Consider the following 22,114-nt stretch of genomic DNA (forward strand, 5'->3'; position numbering starts at 1 on the left):
TGGTTATTTGTTAGTGCATCAATTGTGGAGAAATTGGCAATTACTGGTTAGTTATCCAAGAAAACTGGTGAAATGACCAAAACAGTCTTAAAAATTAGCATGAAATCTGAACATTCAAAGTGATGAATAGTATTGTCCAAATTAAAAGATTGACATATCCATATGTTTTAAATATTAAACACAAAAAGGTTTAAACTAAAATCGTGATGACAGGACTACTTCAAGTTTCTGTTTCTTGACGTATTTAGTTATTTACAGGTAGGAAAATTCACTCAACATAATCTCAACCTGTTACTTCCAGAACTGTGGCTTATAGAGTGAGTACTAATTACACTTCACAGTGGAATGCCTACAGGATCATTATTAATGGTGGAAACATATGTTTTGCTTGTACAATATACTAGATTTATGTCAGCACTGAGACGTAAGATGTTGTTTTATAGGGAATTATTTTTTCTTTGTTTGTTACTTTGACTGGTCAAGCTGTGAACAGAATTAGTACCAATGTAATATTATGTTAGTTCCCGTTATATGTTGATACAGTTTGTCAGGTTTGAGCAAAATATACAGTTTTTAAATGATTATATAATGTGTGTACTGTGCTTTTGATATTTGGTATGACACTTTTTTCACCTAACATTAATGATATTATTATATTGTATTTATTTTTGCATGAAAATGTTCACCTAAACCCCCCAATTTGGTAAAGTGTTTGTCTTGTAAAGTGCTTAATTAATACCTCTAAATATCTTGGACTACTACGGTCCATCTTTCATTCAGTCCAAAACTAAGTACTAATTTATTTTAGATGAAAATTCCCTTTTAAGTATAAACTTAATATTCTCCAATATTTACCTCCCTTGCCAATGTGGCAGCCATTTTTGTTGTCAATATAATTATTGACAAATTATAAAACATCAATATAAACAGTTGATTTACAAGAATTGTCATATCATTTTATAAATATGCATAAATATGCATTCAGTTATTATTATAGCAGGTATCATACATGCCATAACGTCCCAGACTTGGACTGTCCCGGAAATAACGTGTCTACATGTCCAGGAGGTGTCCTGGAGAGGATTGTCCAATCTAAAATAATCTACTTTGACATTTTGATATTATTTTATTGTCATGTTATTATTAACCAATATTTAAAAGATTATTTATCAGTTTTCATCTACATGATAGAACTATGAGAGATTTTTATCTTAATCTTTAGCATATGATATATTTGGAATGACCCCCAAAATGGCAGCCAGGGGAGGTAATAATTGCTATGTGACATGTGAAAAAGCATCTACTGGAATCAATGATCCCCAAACAACAAAAACCTGTTGGTATATCAAATTTTCATTGGATTTTCGAAACGGTGAATAAGATTGTAAAGTACACTGTACATGTATATAATTGACAAAACAAGATGCATAATTGATATTAATATTTTTCATTTTAATTATTTTTAATTGGTCTTATTATGTCATTGTGATATTAGCCTTGTAACCTACTAGTGAGGTAAAACTAGTTCTTATAGACGATTTTAAGATTAGCAAGATAATCGGTTAATTCTGATTATGTCTGTGGAATGTGCCTTATTGATGGATGTATGTAACATGTGTTTTCTTCCGTTTGTTGGCAAAACAAATGCAATAATCCTGTAGAAAATATCACAAGGTTTCTTGAAAAAGAGGATATATTTTAGTTCAACTGGCTTAAAAAAAATGATGCGCAGGTTGTATTTCTGATTTTGTGTTACTTTTACAAAATATAGAAGTGTGTAATATTGACATATTTTTCATAATTGTGTTATTTTGATGTGATTAATAAATATTGTGTTTATTTGTGATTATCAAGTAATGTGTTACTTTGGCTTGTTTGGATGTTGACATTATTTAGTGTTGTGTTACTTTGTCATGATTCAGTATTGTGTAACTAATTGACTGTACTGTGTTATTTTTACAGAATCTAATGTTTATCTGCATTGGCATACTCTAGTGTTATGTAACATTTGCATATAATCAAGTGATGTGACTTTGGCATAAACAAGTATTATGCATAAACTTGCATTGTGATACTTAGATAAAAATTGACATAAGCTAGTGTCGTGTTTGGTTGATTTGTGGACTATCTAGTTGATATATGGATTGTCTTTGGTAAAGATGTGGAATGTCTTTGGTTGAGATGTGGAATGTCTTTGGTTGAGATGTGGTTTGTCTTTGGTTAAGATGTGGAATGTTATGCTTGAGATGTGGAATGTCTTTAGTTGAGATGTAGAATGTCTTTGTTGAGCTGTGGAATGTCTTTGGTTTAGATTTGAATTATCTTTGATAGAGAATGATGTGGATTGTCTTTGGTTGAGATGTGGATTGTTTAGTAGAGATATGGAATGTCTATGGTTATGATGTTGATTGTCATTGGTTGAGATGTTGATTTCCTTTGGTAGAGATGTGGAATGTCTTTGGTTGATGTGTTGGTTTGTCTTTGGTAGAGATATGGAATGTCTTTGGTTGAGATGTTGTGCTGTGGAATGTCTTTGGAAGAGATGTGGAATGTCTTTGGAAGAGATGTGGAATGTCTTTGGTTGAGATGTTGATTGTCATTGGTTGAGATGTTGATTGTCTTTGGTGGAGATGTGGTTTGTCTTTGTTGGAGATGTGGATTGTCTTTGGCTGAGATGTGGATTGTCTTTGGTTGAAATGTGGATTGTCTTTGTTGGAGATGTGGAATGTCTTTGGTGGAGATGTGGAATGTCTTTGGTTGAGAGATGTGGATTGTCTTTGGTTGAGATGTAAAATATCTTTGGTGGATATGTGGATTGATTTTGGTGGAGATGTGGATTGTCTTAGGTGGAGATGTGGATTGTCTTTGGTTGAGATGTGGATTGTCTTTGGTTGATATGTGGATTGTCTTTGTTGGAGATGTGGTTTGTCTTTGTTGGAGATGTGGATTGTCTTTGGTTGAGATGTGGAATACCTTTGGTGGAAATGTGGAATATCTTTGTTGGAGATGTGGATTGTCTTTGTTGGAGATGTGGGTTGTCTTTGGTTTAGATATGGAATATCTTTGTTGGAGATGTGGATTGTCTTTGTTGGAGATGTGGATTGTCTTTGTTGGAGATGTGGATTGTCTTTGATGGAGATGTGGATTGTCTTTGGTGGAGATGTGGAATATCTTTAGTGGAGTTGTGGAATGTCTTTGGTTGAGATGTGGATTGTCTTTTGGTTGAGATTTAGATTGTTGAGTTTCTGAGTGTTTCTGTTCAAGTTGTGGAGTGTCTCTGGTTGAGTTATGGAGTATGTTTGGTTGAGTATTAAGTAATAGAGTGTATCTGGTTGAGATGTTGAGTGTCTTTGGTTTAGTTGTGGAGTGTCTCTGATTAAGTTGTGGAGTGCCTTGTATCTCTGGTGGAGATATGGAGGATCTCTAGTGGAGTTGTTTCAGTTGTTTAAATCAAATGACAAAATTGTTACATAATGTCCTCTTTCAATATACATGTAAACTAATCTTTACTTTTAAAATCGTCAGCCATGAAAGCAGACTCAATTGATCATTGTAATTTATCTTATTTTTAGAATAGTTCATTATTCAGTGTTTTGTGGAACTCTTGAAATCACTTTTCAGTATCCGTAATAAATGCTGAAGTTGAAGGCCATTATTTAGGGTTTGTTTTTGCTTATCAACTTGCATAGCAATTATAATATCATAACTTTGCTGTTAGAAAAAAATGAATGAACTGGTATAATATTATCTTTTGCTAATTACTTGTTGTTTTTTTCATAAACAGCTGTGTTGCGTGAGTAATTTTAGGCTGATTATAGAACTTTTGCATGTTTCAAGCAGAAACCTGGCATGATATAGGGCATATGTCTTAGCTGGGGTAAGCAAATTCTACAGATAGACTTAAGAATGATGTATTCAGTAATACAGTAGTTGATTGGTCTGGAATATTTTGACAATGAGATATGGTATAGCTTTGAAACAGCATGTTCTATAATACTGGCTCCCAATGGAAACACATTTTCGGTTCTTGACATGACATATGCGTCTGCTTTGTAGATAAATGCCAAGATTTACAATGGACAAGCTTTGGATCATGGGAAAATACTAACTGCATTCCACTCCTGAGACTTTAATAATCATTTCTACTGTTTTACTGTTTTTTATAATGGAGAATTCCGGCAGGCAATGATTGTATAACGCTGGTCATTAAGAATGTCTGCACAGTATCTTTCCTACATTATTATAGATCATGACAATGTTTGAATTGATCTCTCAATAAGTTTTTGGGTTTCTGGTAAAGTTTGCGAAATGAACAGTGAAGGAAAATAATTTACTAGAATGCAGATGTTCAGTTTTAGCTAATTTGTAAATGTTTGGGGTCTATTGTAAATGTTTAGGGTAGATCGTTAATGTTTTGGGTAGTTTGTAAATGTTATGGTAGATTGAGGATGATTCGAAGTTTAGACAGAGTGAGACCACATATTGAAAACCTCTCTCTGAAGACCATGTAGTTACTATCTCTAGATAGACCAAGCAAACCAAGCCAGCATGCACATCATTTTCAAATTTGAGCCGCGTCATGACAGAACCAACATGATGGGTTTGCGACCAGCATGGATCCAGACCAGCCTGTGCATCAGCGCAGTCTGATCAGGATCCATGCTGTTCGCTATCAGTTTCGCTTCTTGTTATAGGGTTTGTAGGCGAACAGCATGGATCCTGATCAGACTGCACGGATGCGCAGGCTGGTCTGGATCCATGCTGGTCGCAAACCTATTATGTTGGTTTTGTCGTGACGCTGTTCATTTACAGTGTCAAGGGCACGAGGGTGTTTGACTTTAAATTAGGGTGCTTAGTTTAACTAATGTCATAGAATATTTATTTAACAAATTTTGAAATAAACATTGAAAAGAATATTCTGGCTGCATGAATAAATCGACCATTTAATACTGACTTTAATCTAAATCACAGCTGATTACTTTAAATAAGTATGGTAGTTGAAAAATTGAAAGTGCTGCAAATTTACTATCAATTGCATTGATGCACCTTCAATAGCTCTGAGGAATTTATGATCTAATTTACATTTTGTTCACTCTCATTGAAAATGCATTCCAGTGAAATCTAGTATTAAAGGTTGCAATTTTTTTTCGGGATGGATGTATTGGATAGCTAGTTTTGTAATGATTTATATGTACTAGAATATACCTTTGGCTTTGTGATTGATAATTATGATCTTGGTGAATTTTTTTTTCGGGATTGATGTATGGAATAACTAGGTGTTGTAATGATTTATATTTACTAGAATAAACCTTTGTAATGGATGATTATGAATATGATCTTGGTGAAAAATGCACACTTCATTATTTGAGCCGCGCCATGAGAAAACCATCATAGTGCGTTTGCAACCAACATGGATCCTGACCAGCCTGAGCATTTGCACAGTCTGATCAGGCTAAAAGTTTCTTTACTTGTAATAGGATTTGTAAGCGAACAGCATGGATCCTGATCAGACTGTGCGGATGTGCAGGCTGGTCTGGATCCATGCTGGTCACAAAAGCACTATGTTGGTTTAGTCATGGCACGGCTCAATTTTGTTTTTTCTTCTCGTTTGTGGTTTATTTTAATGATACCATATTGTTTTCAGATAGTCAGACAAGAAGGAAATTATTGATTGTATACAGTGAAAGAAGAGACAATTTACTGTCAGATTAGTTTGAGGTAAGTTTGATGTGGATTTTAACAAAATTATTATTGTTTAGACAGTTTGAAGAAGGAAATTTAAGAACCAGTCTGCAAAATTGTCTGCTCTGGAGACAGTCTGTAAAATTTTCACTTTCGCAAAATTTTCACTTTTAGACACAGTCTGGAAAATTTTCAGTTGTACATAATTATGTGTCTTTTAAAATTTTTGTTTGTTTATTTTATTGATTGGTATCAATTTTTGTCTTAATAATGCTAAAATATCTGAGTCTTGCTCCCTTCTAAGGAATAATAAAGAATTATATTTTATTCAACTTTGGGTTTTGTTTACAAAAAGGCTTTTGTAATGAAAACCCTTTTTCATTAAAACCTGCAAGTGTATTACTTTGAAATTGTAAAAGGCTTCTTTATAATTATCCCCATGCGAAAAGACATCAGGGGATATAGAAAAAGTCTCCGTCCGTCCGTCCTTACGTCCTTCCTTCCGTCTGACATTTTTGTCCGGAGCATATCTCAAAAAGTATTAGAGGTATGAACTTGAAACTTCATAGGTGGATAGACCTCATTGAGGAGGAGTGAAGTGCACAAGAATGATAACTCTACCCTACATAATTTTTGAGTTATTGCCATTTGTTATTTTTCAAAACTAATTTTTGTCCAGAGCATAACACAAAAAGCCTATGAGATATTAACATGAAACTTCATAGGTGCATAGATATTACTCAGGATGTGTGCAGTGCACAAGAATGATAACTCTACTTTTAATAATTTTTGAGTTATTGCCCTTTGTTATTTTTCATACTTAATTTTTCACCTGAGTGGAGCATAACTCAAAAGTGTTTGAGATGTCAACATGAAATGTCATAGGTGGATAGATCCTATTGAGAAGGAATGCTGTGCACAAGAATGATAACTCTTCCCTATACAATTTTTGAGTTATTGCCCTTTGTTCTTTTTCATACTATTTTGTCCGGAGCTTATCTCAAAAAGTATCTCCCCCTGTCATCTAGGATTGAACCAGGGATAACTGTGTCTGATGTTTTCCCATTGAGGACTTACTTGTATTCCATTATCAAGCACTGACGATGATAAGAGCATGACGTCCTGTTGACGTTTTGACATCTGTAGCTTAACTGTGAATTTCTTTTCTAAATTCATATAATTTCATTACCCTTTTGCTTGCAAAACATTGAACCCTTCAGCAGTACACCGCAATTGTAACAGTTTAACAACATTTCATGTGTTTTTGCCGGACTAATTTTGTATTATATTTACAAAAAATTGTATTAATTGCAGATTTAATGTAAAAAACAGTTTTGACAATTAGTGCGATGTTTTATTTTTGGCAGAGAACCCAGGACCTACCGTGATGTTTCGTACTTTTTTTGTGTGATAAAAGTGCCTATGGTTTTGGGTCAGTGAACTTAAGAGTGAATTTGTTTGGCCTAATGTGAAAATATGCAAAAATTGCTCTTTATTTTTTTGCTTGCAGGTAGAAAACCTGGATTTCTGTTTCATCATGTGTTTGACTTTGAAGCCATTTATTACATCAACAGTTTTTTGAAAACAAGGCTGCTGTAAACTTCTGGAATATAATATTGCCAATGGAATGAACATACAGATTTTTGTTTTTATAAAAATTATATAAGGTAAGCAGTTGTTTGTTTCAATAAGAATGGGACACCGTATTATCGGTGTACTTAACGTTTTTTGTATGTCTGTATTGAATTTAATTGATGTTTTTATAATTATGAATATTTTGTGTGAAGCAGAACAAATTCAACTAATCATTATATTTTTTCATTGAATAAGGTTAAATATTTTTAATGCCAACGTATATATGACCGCACATGACAAAATACTGTAAGTACGTCAGTAATAGAGTTGTGCCGATAATACAGTAGAGTATGGTCACTCTGGTCGGGGAAAAAATAACTTATACACATAACAGTTGGAAGGAAACAGGGACAGGGCCAGTTTGTTAAAATAACATGGTTGCATGACTGTTGGTTAAGACTGGGGTCTCTTTGATTGGGAAAAATAATTTGATCAAGGAACTCTGGATCACTCTAGTTTGGAAAAATTTAGCATCATCAGAGAGTGGGACTTTTATACATTTATATCATGTAGGGAAGTCATGAAGTTTGCAGAAGATGGACGATGGGGGCGGGAAATTATTTATTGAGAAGTTTGGTTTTGATGACATATAGAAACAATAAAACAGTTGTCAGATGAGATTTTTATATCTTTTCTGATACAATGTATTTACAATGTGTTTATTATCCATGTACAGATGTTTGATGGACTTAGAAACTTGAGTTTGTAACATTCCTAAATATCTTTTGTAATAACTATTTAGACAAATATAGCAAATACATGTAAAGCCTTGGTGTAAAAGAAAAAGGTTGTTTTATTGCTAGCATTCAGTTAATATTTTTAACTTTATTGTTATAACCCAAAGAAGAAAAAAAAGTACATTTAGTAAATGATCAGTCATATTGCAGAAATATCACTATAATTGCTTTAGTTTAATTAAACATACTATAATTTGTGCTTGATTTATTAATTGATTAAACCAGTTCTTACAACTTGCTAGTACATATGAGTCGCATCATGACAAAACCAACATAATGGGTTTGCGACCAGCATGGATCCAGACCAGCCTGCGCATCTGTGCAGTCTGATCAGGATCCATGCTGTTCGCTATCAGTTTCTCTACTTGTTATAGGGTTTGTAAGCGAACAGCATGGATCCTGATCAGACTGCGGGGATGCGCAGGCTGGTCTGGATCCATGCTGGTCACAAACCCATTATGTTGGTTTTGTCATGACGCGGCTCATATACTAATTATATCCAGCTAGCTTATGAAACGTCAGTGGTTCTACTCGAGTGCCTGTTTTGTGCCTGAAATAATGCAAAGAAAGGCACTTGAAGTCATTTCCCACCAGTAAAGCTGGAAATGACCTATAATGTGTTGGTGTGATGTTAAAACCATTTCTACTCATGCCATTGCATTGTTCACACTATTCAGTTATTATTAATTCTTAAAATTTTCCAGAAAATGATGAATGATTTTGTCAGGATTGAAAAATTGAGTTTATTTGAGGTATTCATTGTGGTAAGAGTTAATCACACCTTGGAATAAAGTAATAGTGATGTCATGTATGGATATCAGATAGTAACCTAAATAAGGCTTGAACCAATGGTGCCTGGGTTAAGAGGCAGACACCTTACACTTGACCCAGGTCTCTCCTTTCCCTACAGTAACTGACATGCAATGCATTATAATATGATTGCTTTGGTTATAACATGATTACTTTAGTTTTTTGTCATCATTATTATAATAGATCTAGTTATTGATAAGAATAATTGATCATGAATAAAGAATGAAATATTCATCAAGAAATGGAATGAAACGATAATAAATTATACAATAATTACTGAAATAACCAGGAAAATCATTGTGTATTGGTTAAAAAAGAAATTTTTACTATCTTTTCTTAGGCAATAATGTGATCAGTACAGGCAGTTTGATTACCCATGTTAGATAATTGATGGTGTAAAACTAATTAACGATGACTGGGGAAGACCTGTCAATCAAAATCACGATCGCCAGGTGACCGTAATGAAAAAATGTGCATGTACAAATATGTAGTAACAGGGGAGAGATAGATGTATACTGATTACTAAATTACGGCCTGTGTGTGTACGCATGTAATTTTTTTTACTTTTCTTCATGTCCTCGTGCCCCAGGGCAGAATTTAATTTTCACTTTGAAAAGCATCTTGACATTACGTTTCACAAGTTTGAATTTTTTTCAAAAGTTGGTAACCAATAGATGAAAGGGTGTGTCGTGCCCTTGTTGTTTCGTTGGCTAGTTTTTACTTGTTATATATACACGTACATAAATATAAAGCCATTTTGGACATAGATTTCGTATTGTCAGCGTGGTAGTGTTTGTTCATTTTGTTTTGGATATAAGAAAGAAAAAAAATTGATTAAGGACTTACTGTAAAGGTAGATAAGAAATTTATTACATATAGTAAAAAGTTGTTGCTTTTTTCTTGACAATGTTAAGGTTTAAGGGAGATATAATTATTAGAGATAATTATTGTTTATAGTATTACATATGCTTAGATCCAGGCATACTGATACAAATTTCCAATTTTTTTTTATTTTCTAATTATATAATGATTATGTATGTTTAATTTGAGACATAAACATATTTTAATTTTCTAATAAATGGTGTCTTAAAGACATAATACAGATATATTTTATTTCATATGTATTAAATATCTATGATTTTGTTTGTAAAACAAGTGGGAACAATAATGGGAAAATGTTGATGGCAATAACTAGGGCATCTTTTAACTATGGCATCTTGTGATCAAAAGTGAGGAAAGGTTGAACATTTCTTTTTATTCAAATGGCAATATCACATTGTTACATTTAAAAGTGAGGGCTAGGGAGTCAAAGGCTGAGTGGTTAAGAGTGTTGACCACATTGCCCCTCGTTTCTGTGGGTTTGAGTCCCGACTGGGACTTGGATTCTTTTATGTCAGGGGTAGCTATTTAAGCAAGCTGATTGAACATCGTGGTTCCAGGTGCCGTTCTGGATGAAATTCCTTACATAAGTAAAGCAGGTGCTACTCTTGCGGAATTAAAACCACAGCAGTGAAAGCATAAGTAAAAAGTTGCTTCAAAATTTTCATTATCGTTTGGAACCCAAGGTACTGATTCTTCTCAAGCTGCATTACATCAATGAAGTGGCAGCATGCAATGTTTTAAATTGATCTAGTTATCTTGGATTTAGGACTGTATCTTCTAACGGGTCTCTAGATGTGCTGAGTGTAGGTTCAAACCCCAATTAAAAACGTGATCATCATTGGGGGTTTTCTTGAGCAAAAAACTTTACACTCATTTCTCAGTACTGGCTGGTTTCCAGGAATGGACTCGAGATTGTGTCTAAGCTTATAGCTTCCTACACAGCCAAACTAAAATAATTTCTGTATAGACCAAGTGTATAATTATGTAACGCGCAACAAGTTTGCCAGAGTTATTGTGGATTTGATTTTAAATATACACTCATTCTTTAAATATTCCAAATAGCAAAAGAAATCAGCTGTGTAAGGGTTTTGTTAAAAAATAAAACAAAAAAATGCAGGTAATTTGTGCAGAGATCAGTAAAATAATAATTAGGATTTTGAAAAGCCCCTTAAGCCAAAGGTACCTGATAAACTAAGCATTGCCTAAGAGCTAAAAGTTATTTTATCTTGTTTTGTATCACAAATCAGTTACATTAATTTAACAATTTAGGGACATGGTATCTTTTAATCTAGTGGGAAATTACTTAATGAAATTAATAAAGAAAAAAGGGGTACATGTCGATATATTTTTGATGAATGGAGGCGCGCATGGTTGAGTGAGCGGTGATAAAATTTGATTGTGCTAATGCATTCTATATTAACCTTAATCTTGACAGTGTAATTACCGCAAATTGACAGAAAACAGCTGGGCAATTTTATATAATTATTAAAATTAGAAAATTTGATTTCGAAAATTGATAACATTTTATGTCGTAAATTATAGATTTCTTGATTTGTATAAAACGTTTTTTTCAAATGGTTTTACATTTAGTGCTCAATTTATTATGTTGATTGACTTTTGATCTTAATAAATGTGTTCTGTATGTATTTATGTAGGCATGAATATAGATATAGAGTAAAAACTTGGTCAGATGTATAATCGAAAGATTTTCGTCTTAATTTGTCCAATTATTTTCTTTGCATGTTTGTATGATGTCTGTAAACTAAGAAACAATATATGTTAAAAGCACAAAAAACAATTTAAGGTAAAAATGTACTTTTATTTGAAGATAATATTTTTTAACTAGTAGGCCAGTCTTTTATGTTAATATAGAAATAAACATTTTAATGTATGAGTCATACACAGTCTTGTTAAGCTGCTATATAAATCCTTGGATATATATGAGCCGCGTCATGACAAAACCAACATAATGGGTTTGCTACCAGCATGGATCCAGACCAGCCTGCGCATCCTACTTTCTCTACTTGTTATAGGGTCTGTAAGCGAACAGCATGGATTCTGATCAGACTGCGCGGATGCGCAGGCTGGTCTGGATCCATGCTGGTCGCAAACCCATTATGTTGGTTTTGTCATGGCGCGGCTCATATATTGGCCTCTGCGCCTGCGCGGCTGGCTGGCTAAGGGGTTTCATTTTAAATAACCTGCTCCTTACCACTCACCTTTATGTGCTTAAGATTTCAGATTCTTTCATGTAAATGTCACGGTTCAGAACTGTTCACTAGTTAGGGGAGAAAATGTGTAAGCAGCCAGATAGCTCAGTCGCTAGAGCCGCGGAACGGTATTCTGAGGTTCCCGTGTTCGAGTGCCGGTCAGGCTGCACATTTTTCTCACCCTATCACATTTGGCGCCCATCAAAGGGCTGTGACTGCATATAGCTCAGAGTTTAATTCACATTGCTCTGTAACTCTGTGAAATTCGAGGACGAATTTCAATATAGCAGGGGAGTATGTCACGGTTCAGAACTGTTCACTAGTTAGGGGAGAAAATGTGTAAGCCGCTGGATAGCTCAGTCGGTAGAGCTGAGGAACGGTATTCCAAGGGTCCTGGGTTCAAGTCCCAGTCAGGCTGCCCATTTTTCTCACCCTGTGACATAAATAAAGTTTGGTGCATATCAGATTGGTGTGTCCATCATTAGGTAAAGCCATGCTTGAAATTTTATCTGGTATGGTCGGGCCAGGGGGGCGGGGGTGCTTGCTAGATAAAGCACATGCTTCAAAATGAGGTAATTTTGTATGAAATGAATTATAAGAAATTCAAAACCTGTGCAATGCATTGTATATTTTGTACAGAATATGACTGAACTTTCTATTTTCATCAGCATATTATTATTTCAACAAAAAAGATTACTCTAAAAAAGGAAATTGCTGCATTTAAATTTCGTATAAAAATAGTAAATTTACTGACTATATACAAGTGGAGAATCAATTTTTCAATTTTGTAAAAACTTTTTATATCAATGATTACAAGGTAAACCCAGCTTTCTTTATTCCCAAATCAGCGTGAATGAACATATAATAACATATCTTTTCGGCCCGTTTATTGCGGAAATGGGCAGCGTTTGATTGGCCAATTTCAATTTTATTCGCAATTTGCTTTTCATGTCAGTAGCAAATTTGCCTTAAGATGGCAAAAAACTACAGCTTTAAGCAAATGGGGTAATTTCTGCTTTTAGCTTGCAATTTTCCGCTCAATGTAACGTTTTGATTTTCTTCGGAGTGGGGTTTGATATCTAATGGATTGAGAAACATATTTATAGCTAGATAATAGTTTTGTGAAAAAAATCTTCCCTGTATGTTTAAAATGAGGAATTAAGCAATTGCAGGTTTTAAACCTTAGGGACTAAGGTAAATTAAAAACTTGAAGAAACAATTTTTTGTGCGTTTTTGAAAATTTGAATTAATTCGACAGCTGTTTATCATTTATTATTGTTTTCCTGTGAAGGATTTAAGAAGTTAGTGCAGTAAAACCTCAAGACTCAGGTAGAATTTTTATTGAACTGTATAGTTTTTGTAGATGAAAATACTCATATTTTGTAAGTGGGGTTTAATTGTAATCTTTTTAACCTGCTTGATGTTTTGGAAGTATTAAAGGAACTGTTCATGTAATTATACATAAAAGTGCCTTTTATGCTCTCATAGTGAAAGCTTTGTTCATGTTCACATAACAGATATTAATATATTTATGTTTATGTTGTGGAGATGCTTCTTTGGTATTTATTTTGACAAAGTTCACATACTGTAGGTTATTTAGGCAACTATGCCATGTTTAAGGCTTTTAAATATTGAGGGATGCATTTCATGTTTTTGACTAAACATTTTCATATTATAGAGGTGATTATTATTTCTTGTGTTGGGCTTAATATGTTCACATTATTTGGGCAACTATTTCATGCTTTAGGCTAATTATGTTCACATTGTCATGGCTACCGTTTCATGTTTAAGGCTAAATATGGAGGGATACAACATTTTATTTTTTTTCACTTAAAAAATTTTCATATTATAGAGGTGATTATTATTTCTTGTGTCAGGCTAATTATGTTTACATAATTGGGGCAATTGTTTCTTGTCTTAGGCTTAATATGTTCACATTATCAGGGCAATTGTTTCTTGTCTTAGGCTTAATATGTTCACATTATCAGGGCAATTGTTTCTTGTCTTAGGCTTAATATGTTCACATAATTGGGGCAATTGTTTCTTGTCTTAGGCTTAATATGTTCACATAATTTGGGCAATAGTTTCTTGTCTTAGGCTTAATATGTTCACATAATGGAGGCAACTGTTTTATGTTTTAAGCTAAATCTTGAGGGATGTATTTCATGATGTTTTTCACGAACAATTTTCACAATATAGAGGTGATTTCTTGTGTTAGGCTTGTGAAGTTTACATTATCATCATGTTTTATGTTTTAGACTTAATTATGTTCACATAATGGAGGCAACAATACATGTATATGGTTACACATAATATTCACTAAATAATTGAGGCTACTAAATACTTATGTTCACATGCTTAAAGCTTTAGTAATTGAAATTATACATTGCAGATTACTGATTAGTTGTATTGAATTTATTTATTATAAATTAGTTACATTGAAATTATTGATTTTAAATAATGTTATATTGAATTTATTGATTATAGAAAAGCAATCATGTTAAATTATAAGATACAAGTTATGTTTAATTTATGTTCATTGTAAGATGAGAACATTATTGCCTTTCACCCTAGTTTTCCTTCGTTTGATTAATTTCATATAATGCTTGTTTTATATAAATACAACATGCATAATGATCAAATATATGGCCATTTTCAATCCATAAATTGCATTATGGGTAATGATAATGAAAAACAAGCCTAGTGATCCAGGATGTAAGATAGTTAACGATTTGTTTATAGCATATTCAATTGCTGTTCGATATGATAATATCTTTTTAAGTCAAATTTTACGACTGTTGCTTAGAAACAATGAATATATAAAAACTGCAGGTATTCTATAAAGCCTGACAATCATTATTGAATTATTTTGAAACTCGGCTTGTTATTTATGAAACCTTTCCTGTTATAGCACAACTTGGTGACTACTGAACATTTAACCTGTTTGAACTGGAAATTAATAGCAGTTGCTACCAGTACAAAGCCCTGTCATCTGGCACATCTGTGCAGCCTGACCAGGCTCTATACTTTTTGGTTATTAACTTTAAATGGCACAATGCTGTATAACATGGTGTTAAAGGCATCGAAAGCCTTAGAGAATTAACCAAGTGTGAAATAATTTACTGAGGAACCATCTAGAGCTTGAAATATTGTGCCAAGGAGGCCATGTAGAGCCTGAGATAATGTACAAAGGAGGCCATCATGAGCCTGAAATAATGTACTGTGGAGGCATTTAGAGCCTGAAATAATGTACTGAGGAGGCCATGTAGAGCCTGAAATAAAGTACTGAGGAGGCATTGAGAGCCTGAAATAAAGTACTGAGGAAGCATCTAGAGCCTGAAATAATGTACTGAGGAGGCATTTAGACACTGAAATAATGTACTGAGGAGGCATCTAGAGCTTGAAATAATTTAATAAGGAGGCATCAAGAGTCTGAAATGATTACTGAGGAGGCATCTAAAGGTTAAAATAATGTACTAAGGAGGCATCTAAAGACTAAAATAATTTAATGCGGAGGCATCTATAGCCTGAAATAATTTAATAAGAAGGCATCAAGAGCGTGAAATAATTTACTGAAGAGGCATCTAGAGACTGAAATAATTTACTGAGGAGGCATTTAGAGCCTGAAATAATGTACTGAGGAGGCATCTATAGTCTGAAAAAATGTACTAAGGAGGCATCTATAGCTTGAAATAATTTAATAAGGAGGCATCTATAGTCTGAAATGATGTACTGAGGAGGCATCTAGAGCTTGAAATAATTTAATAACTTACTGAGGAGGCATTTAGAGCCTGAAATAATGTACTGAAGAGGCATCTAGAGCTCAAAATAATGTACTGAGGAGGCATTTAGAGACTGAAATTATTTACTAAGGATACATTTAGAGCCTGAGATTATGTACTGAGGAGGCATATTGAGCATAAAATAATGTACTGAGGAGGCATCTAGAGACTGAAATAATTTACTAAGGAGGCATCTAGAGCCTGAAATAATGTACTGAGGAGGCATCTAGAGCTTGAAATAATTTACTAAGGAGGCATCTAGAGCCTGAAATAATGTACTGAGGAGGCATTTATAGCCTGAATTAATGTACTGAGGAGGCATATAGAGCCTGATATAATGTACTGAGGAGGCATCTATAGCCTGAAATAATGTACTAAGGAGGCATCTAGAGCTTGAAATAATTTTCTTAGGAGGCATCTAGAATCTGAAATGATTTACTAAGGAGGCATCTAAAGCTTGAAATAATGTACTAAGGAGGCATCTAAAGACTGAAATAATGTACTGAGGAGACATCTAGAGTCTTAAATAATGTACTGAGGAGGCATCTTTAGCCTGAAATAATGTACTTAGGAGGCATCTATAGCCTGAAATAATGTACTGAGGAGGCATCTACAGCTTGAAATAATTTAATAAGGTGGCATCTATAGCCTGAAATAATGTACTGAGAAGGCATCTAGAGCTTGAAATAATTTACTGAGGAGGCATCTAGAGACTGAAATAATTTAATAATTTACTGAGGAGGTATCTATAGCCTGAAAAAATGTACAAAGGATGCATCTAGAGCCTGAAATAATGTACTGAAGAGATATCTATAGCCTGAAATAATGTACTAAAGAGGCATTTAGAGCCTGAAATAATGAACTGAGGAGGCATCTTAGAGCTTAAAATAGCGTACTGAGGAGGCATCTAGAGACTAAAATTATTTATTGAGGAGGCATTTAGAGCCTGAAATAATATACTGAGGAGGCATCTAGAGAATGAAATAATTTACTGAGAAGGATTCTATAGCCTGAAATAATGTACTGAGGATGCATCTAGAGCCTGAAATAATGAACTGAGAGGCATATAGAGCCTCAAATAATGAACTGAGGAGGCATTTTAAACCTAAAATGATGTAGTAAGGAGGCATCTAAAACCTGAAATAATGTACTAAGGAGGAAGCATAAACCTGAAATAATGTACTGGGGAGGTATCGAGGGATTTTCCACATCAATGATTTACAATGTGTCAGTCTGTCTTTTAAAAGTTAAAAATGACTGTATACAAATTATTTGATTCCATGAAAAGCTCATCCCTGTCCTGAAATGCAACCGAAACTTACTCATGTATTCGCAAAACAGCGAAAATTAGGAAAATTCGTAAATTATAGCATAAAATGATGAAAATTACTGGCCAAATTTAGTGGTAAATAACCCAAGATGATTATCAATTATAGGCTCTTCAAAGCTTTTAACTTGGGCCACAGCTATAGATAATAATGAGAATATCTGCCCCACTTGTGATGTATCAAATACAGATATGATAAAGATATAATAGAGTTGTTGAACTTTGAAGTGGGTCATTATACCCGCAGTATCAAATACTTACATACTCTTTTTCAGACTGGTAATTCATATGTTATCATTATCAAGCTTGTTATATAGCAGTTTGTTGCTACTTTAGAATAATTTCATTCTGCTTGGATTCGTTGGTTGAAAACTTATTCCGTGAATGTGCATTTTTTTTAAGTGATTCATTATGTATAATATTGAATAAGATACATTAGAATGATGACACTCTGGTTTTGTTTGTTTTTTGACATTTAACATGCAGTTGATTTTTTTTAATTTGAGAAGACTATAATAATAATTGAAGGCTTGAAGTTCATCCAGAGGTTTATTTAATATATTGGATTTGGCGCAGAAATTTGAAAAGGAATATTCTATATTTTGTAAGTTTTTATTTAAAGTTTAAAAAACATGTTGTATTTTGGGATATCCCCTGGCTGACATTTTTTTAGTGCGGTCATCAAGTTTAATCTGAACTAAGACTTAATTATTTATCATCAGATAGAAAATAAATCATATTATAATTATAAAGATTACATTATTATGAATTTATGATTCTTTGAAAAAGAATGTAACCATATATAATTATATTATCAAAAAAAGGAACAAAACCTTTTATTCTTCCTATCAGAAAAATTTAAATAAAACAAATATTTAAATATCACAGGGTGAGAAAAATGTGCAGCCTGATCGGGACTCGAACCCGGGACCCTCGGAATACCGTACGGCGGCTCTACCAACTGAGCTATCCGGCCACTTAGACATCTTCTCCCCTAAATAGTGAACAGTTCTGAACCATGACATAAACCTTTCAATGAATTAAAACCAGAGAAAAAATATCGTCTCACAATGGAAAACAAATATCCTTGCTGAATAAGCTCCAGAAATGTCTGTTTTGATATCTCTTTAACACACAGCATTCGTCCAGGGTCCCTGGGGCCTCACTTGTATATTTCTGGTGCTAAGAACTTTATTGATATTTGTCTCATTTTCTTATTTCAAGCTTTTCCTAAGTAATTAGATTTAGCATGAAGTTGATTCACACCGTGTAACAGGAGATACTCATTAATGGATAGCCGGAGTATATTGTGTGACACTATTTACTTTTTAGAATGTTAAAAATTGGTATATAACATTATGGCCTATGATATTTGCCACTGGGTAGTAATTAACTAGTTGGACATAAAGACTGACATGATTTCTGTATGTATATCAAGATAAATAACATTTAGCCTGAAGTTTTTCCACATTGTGTATGTTCTGAGACAAAATGACGCTTAAAATTAAATTTCCTTATGTCTAACTTAGGATGCATCTGTTTTACTTATGTCTTCCTTAGGATGCATCTGTTAATATTTACTTATGTCTAACTTAGGATAAATCTGTTAAAGTTTCCTTATGTCTAACTTAGGATGCATCTGTTACAATGTATTCATGTCAAGGGCTGGCAAAATCTGATCTTATATAGTAAATTCTTGTAAGTTTCCACTTGTCTGGTGAGGCTGTGGGACAACCTGGGCAACAGCGTCTAACTTAGAATGCATCTGTTAATATTTACTTATATTTAACTTAAGATGCATGTTAAAATTTCATTATGTCTAGCTGAGGATGCATCTGTTAAAATTTTTCTTATGTCTAACTTAGGATGTATCTGTTAAAATGTCCTTATGTCTAGCTGAGGATGCATCTGTTACAAATTTTCTTATGTGTAACTGAGGGATGCTTTCAATGCTGTTGTTTCCCACTGTCTAACTGCAGACCGATAGTAAAAGATTTGTCTAATAATGTGACACTGTCACCATTTATAATTGTCAAGCAGTTATGAAATTTAGCAATAAGTAGTTTCAATTAGGTTGGCAGATTTCTAAGACATTCCACACTGGATAACTGGCCATGTTCAATGCTGTCACTAAAGGAATAAAATTACAAACTTACTACTTCTTGAACAAAGTTCACAGTGTGTAACTGAGGTTATTAAGTGCTCGATTGAGTATGATATGTACATGTAATGCCAATTTTCTTGCTAATTTTGTCTAGAAAGAAAGTGAAAATTAAACAGTTAGCAAGAATGTTTGAGTAAATTCAGGCAAAAAATGACTGCTTTCTGGTGGTAATTAACTGATATGTCTGCAAGTAAATTAGGTATTAGTCATAATTATGTATATAATATAGTCTCCTGATATAAGCCTCTGAGTTTGAAACTTGTACTTAAATCATTTTCTATTTCTGCTATTAATTGCAAACTTTTCCAAATTTCCATGGAAATCATTGGTATAAAGGTGCCTTTTTGCTTCAACTGAACATGAACGCTTATACACAGTGTCCACTTTACTTATAACACAAACACAAACAAATTAAAAAAACATAAAAAATGTTGGAAAACAACACACATGTACCTTCTTGGGGATTTGCTTCAACTGACCATGGATGCTTATACACCGTGTCAACTTTATTATAATCAGAACACAAACAAAATAAAACGAAAAAAAAACATTGGAAACCAATAATGCCTTGTCAATAAAATGGAATAAAAAAGCATTCAATAGCCTCATCTAGTTCCCCATTCAGCTTAATTATGAGGAAACATAAAAAGCACTCCAAACCAAAGCATTGTGACTATATTGGATAACGCCACACTCCCCGAAAGATCATTAGGTGTATAGATGAATGAAATATCCACTGCTCTTGATGACATTTTCCAATCAGTTAATTCATCTACTAATGTTTCAGAATCTACCCTGTTGATCTATATTATACTGTGTCAATAGGGGGGCAATATAATTTGTAGTGGTTTATGTACCACTGTTAGATTTATATCAGTGTATTGAAGTTGCTTGTAAACAATTTGTTCAAATCTGATTGTTTGGACTTCAGTCAAAGCTACTTGTTTACACTGTGCTCTAATTGCTTGTTCACAATTTGCTGAAATTCTATTGTTTATACTTTGCTCTTAGTCTGTTGCTTACACTTTGCTCATAGTCTGTTGCTTACGTTTTGCTCATCGTCAGTTGCTTATACTTTGTTCAAAGTTGGTTGTTTTATACTTCAGTTAACAATTTACTCAAAGTTAAGTTGCTTGTTTACTTTTTTGCTTAAATTTGCTTGCTTACACTGTTTAAAGCTGCTTGTTTACACACTGCTTAAAAGTGATTGTTCACTCTTTGCTTAAAGCTGATTGTTTACAGTTTACTTATAGCTGATTGTTTACACTTTGCTTAAAGCTGCCTGTTGACAATTTCCTTAAAGTCAATTGTTAAACATTGCTTAAAATTGATTGTTTACACTATGTTTAAAGCTAATTGCTTACACTTGGCTTAAAGCTGTTTTTTTACACTTTGTTTAAAGTTGATTGCTTACACTTTGCTTAAAGCTGATTTTTTACACTTTACTTAAAGCTGATTGTTTACATTTTGCTTAAAAATGATTGTTTACATTTTGCTTTAAGCTGCCTGTTAACACTTTCCTTAAAGGTGATTGTTTACACTTTGCTAAATGCTGATTGTTTACACTTTACTTAACAGTGATTGTTTATATTTTACTTAAAAGTGATTGTTTACATTTTGCTAAAAGCTGATTTTTTACACTCTCCTTATAGCTGATTGTTTACACTTTGCTTATAGTTGATTGTTTACACTTTGCTTAAAGCTGATTGTTTACACTTTACTTAAAAGTGATTGTTTACATTTTGCTTAAAATTGATTTTTTACATTTTGTTTAAAACTGATTATTTACACTTTGCTTAAAGTAGATTGTTTATGCTTTGCTTAAAACTGATTGTTTACACTTTGCTTACAGCTGTATCTTTTTAAACACTATAAAAATGGATTAATTCCTGGTATTTGTTTCTTATTGTCAGTATGACAGTTCAGGTTAAACCTTTAAATATATTGAAAAAAAAAAGAGAAAAATTCTCTGTGTGAACCAGTCAGTAGCTTGAACAGTTTAATCAATACAGTGTGATATTTATATATACATATATGTTCTGAAATAGTTATACAGTGTATTTAACTGTAGGTAAAGCCCAGGATTGGTTATTTTTTAAAGTACATATTTTTTTTATTTCAAGATTAATATAAATTAGATTTATAAATAAATTCATGTGGTCTTTGGCAAGAGGTTTCAGTCCAAGGTGTGAAATAAGTATATTTTGGCATGCCTTTTATCTTTTACATTGAACAGTTGAATTTGAATGGATTTTTCTTTTTTTTCCTTTGCAGGTTAATGCACAATAAAGGATTTAATTTGAGAGCGTGCTAAATAATTTGGATACCTTTTGCTGTTGTGGAATATTCAAGGAATAAAAAGTGCAGTCTGGGTATTTAAGGTGAGTTTTATTTTTGTATGAGAAGTTGTCCAGTGTTTGTGGAGAAGAAGATTAGTGGAGAGTAGCTTATATTTGTTTGACTTACATAATGATAGTTGAAATTCTGCATGTAAAACTAGACAAAAACAATTTATCATCAAAATATAAATGACTTAACAAAAAATAAAAAACAACAGTGCAGACAGACAATGGTCAGATGGCATAGAGGGTGCTAGCTGAATATGGTCTACTCTTGTCACATTAGTAGAATCAGTAGCCATTACGATTATATAATTATATATAATAAATATAATAAATATATAATTATGATGTCAGTGATTTGTCTCAGTGTCACATACAGTATTAAATTATTCAAAATTATGGGAGAAATTGTGTAAACGGCCGGATAGGTCAGTCGGTAGATACGCAGTACGGTATTCCGAGTGTTCCAGGTTTAAGTCCCAGTCAGGCTGCACACTTTTCACACTGTGAAATCAGTAAATGATTTGTCCATCATACCTGAAA

This window comes from Ruditapes philippinarum, unplaced genomic scaffold (assembly GCF_026571515.1).
Source record: "Ruditapes philippinarum isolate M1 unplaced genomic scaffold, ASM2657151v2 ctg313_1_1_1_1, whole genome shotgun sequence".
In the NCBI taxonomy this organism is placed as follows: Eukaryota; Metazoa; Mollusca; class Bivalvia; order Venerida; family Veneridae; genus Ruditapes; species Ruditapes philippinarum.